The sequence below is a fragment of the Trachymyrmex septentrionalis genome, unplaced genomic scaffold (assembly GCF_001594115.1).
Source record: "Trachymyrmex septentrionalis isolate Tsep2-gDNA-1 unplaced genomic scaffold, Tsep1.0 scaffold44, whole genome shotgun sequence".
NCBI classification, from domain to species: Eukaryota; Metazoa; Arthropoda; class Insecta; order Hymenoptera; family Formicidae; genus Trachymyrmex; species Trachymyrmex septentrionalis.
In genome coordinates, this window is record NW_017305611.1 from 15837 (window position 1) to 19284 (window position 3448).

At 27.1% G+C, this 3448-nt stretch overlaps 1 protein-coding gene across 2 annotated transcripts in view; it reads right to left on the reverse strand.

Moving 5' to 3' along the window:
* LOC108751425 (peroxisomal N(1)-acetyl-spermine/spermidine oxidase-like) overlaps positions 1-2535 on the reverse strand; it is a 13723-nt gene extending 11188 nt beyond the window's left edge. The window contains exon 1 of one of the 2 annotated variants that reach the window (XM_018491622.1): positions 2424-2535. The gene's annotated coding sequence lies outside the window, so the exon portion shown is untranslated. Of the gene's footprint in view, positions 1-802; positions 881-2423 lie in introns of those variants that run through there. The other variant, XM_018491623.1, reaches the window with a different exon arrangement.
* Positions 2536-3448: the final 913 nt, after the last annotated feature.

Here is a 3448-nt window from a genome sequence, read left to right on the forward strand (position 1 = left end):
AATATATTTTTTAAAAATGTTATTAATAACATATCAATAAAAAATTTAATTTAATTTTTAATATTATTAATTGTCGATTATAAATTTAGAACAATAACCACATTTGTTTTAAAAACATAGAATCTACTCTTGCCCGATAATATTCTTGCACAAAATAAGAAAAAAGAAAGAAAAAAATGATAAAAATCGATAATTCGTCAAAAAATGTAAAGTAGATACTGCAGTTTATCTTTGTTCATAAGCATTTGATTGGTGAGAATCTCTGATTCTGACGTAATCGATTAAAGCAAACAAAATAATAAATATACTCCACAAAAATTTACAAGATACAGAAATCATAGAAAAAAATAATTTAATTCAATATCACTTATCAACAGGCACAATATAAAAATTAATAGAAAAAGTAATGATAAAAATTCTTGATATTAAAATAAACTAATCTCGTAAACTCCAAGTATCGTACAGGTTAATTATCTACTCAACAATATAACTATAATAACACACGTGTCATATTACAGTTATATTGTTGAGTGGAAAATTACAGATAACATGTACATTACATGTAATTTGATGTTTGCTAGGAACTAATAGATTAATATTAATCAAATGACAGCATAATAATTTCAGTGTAAGAAGAAAGATGTCATGCCAACGTTTTTATCTTTTTTTTGTAAAAAATAAGATTATCGTATAACACATTTTACTGGCAATTTTATAAATTTTAAAAGATCTCGCACTAATTATATCAAAGAAAATTGAGTCCCGATGAAATGAATTAATTTTCAAATCTAATGTAACTTACAATGTTGCGAACAAAATATGTTATAGACACAAAACTCAATAATAGAAAATTACGATGACGCGTAGTTTCATGCGAATTGCGGTCGACTACTGCAATGGTAGTTGATAGGAACCCAGCTCTGATCCCATACCTCGTTAAGAGGTTGGAGTATTACAAGGTTGATCAAAGAGTGACATTGATCAAGGAATGAGAATTCCAAACTAACAGTTCAAATTATATATTTTGCTCTCAAATTATCACAGAGCGAGATTCTTATTAGTATTCTGTTTATTATTTATTTTGTTTTAAAAATTTATATATATATATATATAACAAAAAATATTATACATACAAGGTTATTAAAAAATATGAGAGTTCCAAAAAACTGTATAAACGTCAAAAAAAGTAGAAATAAAAGAAGCAGAAATATAAAATCACCTCCAAGGTTCTTTAGAATTTAGAATCAAAGATTAATAAGATCTATCAACAGTTCAACAATTATAAAGAAGTTGGGCTTCAAAAAATGAAAATTTACAAAACTAACGCAATGTTTAAAATAGATGATTAGAATTCGATGAAACGGAATTATATACGGAAAGAAAAATTTTGATGGATGAATATCTAAAAATTTTTATACAAATATAGATTTTATACAATAGATCTAAAATTGCAATCTTTGATCGTCCGCGGCCTGCAACCTGCCGCGCGCACCAGAAATTTACGCAGACACTGGCTTAAAACAATCTATTTTTTTACTCGACGATAATGGACCGGAACTTGGTTACAGAAAATACAATATCACGGGGAGTTCTTCGAACTTATGGTAAGTCACTCTCCGATTATGCCCTTTGTATACCTTAAAATTATAACGAAGAAGATCCAAAAGGTATTCTCTAATTACGCTTAAACTACTGATAAGGCTACTGAAATACATATCTCTTAGGTGGAAAACTTGTGTAATAAAAAATAAACTCTTTAAATTAAAATTTTTATCATTATAATCATAATTTTTTATAGAATTATAAATAAATGCAAATATAATATATATATAATAACCTAACCCTAACCCAACCATGTACCACCCCATCTCCCCCCTGCTAAAAAAATTACTTATGTATAATTATATATAAAAGTATGCAATTATGTATAGCAAATTTTTTTCCAAAACTTATTTTTTTCTAAAACAAACAGTGCAAAAATTTTCTCTTTAATTATTTTTTACATTTTTACATTACTATTATTATTTCTATTATACTAAAAAGTAATTTTACAGAAGAAGGAGAGACGTATGAACGTATTTCATTTATAATTATACACATTTATGAATATTTATTTATGTTTGTATATATTTATACATATTTATCCACGAAAAATGTTATATGTGTGCAAAAGTTTATGGAATCACAGTCAGATATTATTAGAATTAGTATAAAATTTATATCACTACCAAACAAATATTTATTCTTTATATATATTTGTTATATATGGATTTTGTTTGAATTTAACAATAAAATCTGTAATAAATAACAATCACCACAATGATCACGATAACGCAATAATGGTATTTAACAACGCAAAATGATTCACACAATATTATCTTAGATAAATAACACTTGAAACAACAATCATGAATTCTTCCTACCTGTGGACTAAACGGAAATCACATCAAGGATTTCATAGATTGCAACTAGGCCAAAACAAAGATTCACTAAAAAAAGACGCATGAGAGATACACATGAATATCAGATATTTAATGCCAAATGTTCAATCTAACAACAGAAGCAAGCTGCTGTAAGGAATAGTGTAGATTCTGGCTCTCTCTCTCTCTCTCTCTCTCACTCTCTCTCTCTCTCTCCTCTCTTCCTCTATCTCTCTATCTCATATCTCTCTTCTAATTGTACAGAGAATAAAATAAAGTGGTAAGTAGACACTGTTCGTCTTTGATCAACGTTTGATTGGTCAGTTGGGAATATCCGATGCAATTAGTCGAGATGGATAAACCGGTTAGAGTATTCCGCAAAAATTGATGGGATAAGAAGGTATACTGACAAAACAGGAAAAACATAAACCAATCTGCTATTACGAATGAATATGCAAAAATATAAGAAATAAATATGTATATACAGGGTATCCCGTAAGTTCTTGTCAAGTGTAGATAGAGCGGACTAAACTGAATGGAAAAATTCTCTAACATTTTGCAATTTTCGCAATAATTAACACGATATTAATTTCTAAAAATTGCCGAATATTAGTCTTCAATTTTTTATTCAAATACTATCAACTTTATAGAAAAACTGCAAGAGGTAAAAATTATTTATTTTCTTTTCACAAAAAATTTTGTCAGAACTTTTTATCAACTTTTTAGTAATGTATTTTTTTATTTTTACTAACATGAGAAAATATAGTGTTAAAAAATTCTCAGAAGTTTATGAGAAGATAATAAACAATTTTTATCTCTCGCTGTTTTTCTGTAAAGTTGATAATATTTGAGTAAAAAATTATTGAAGACTAATGTTGAGCGATTTGTAGCAATTAATATTTCGTTAACTATTGCAAAAACTGCAAAACAGCAAAGAATTTTTCGCTCAATTTAATCCACTCTATCTACACAAAAGTGCTTGGCAAAATCTTACGGGACTTGTATGTAAATATATATGTATATATATG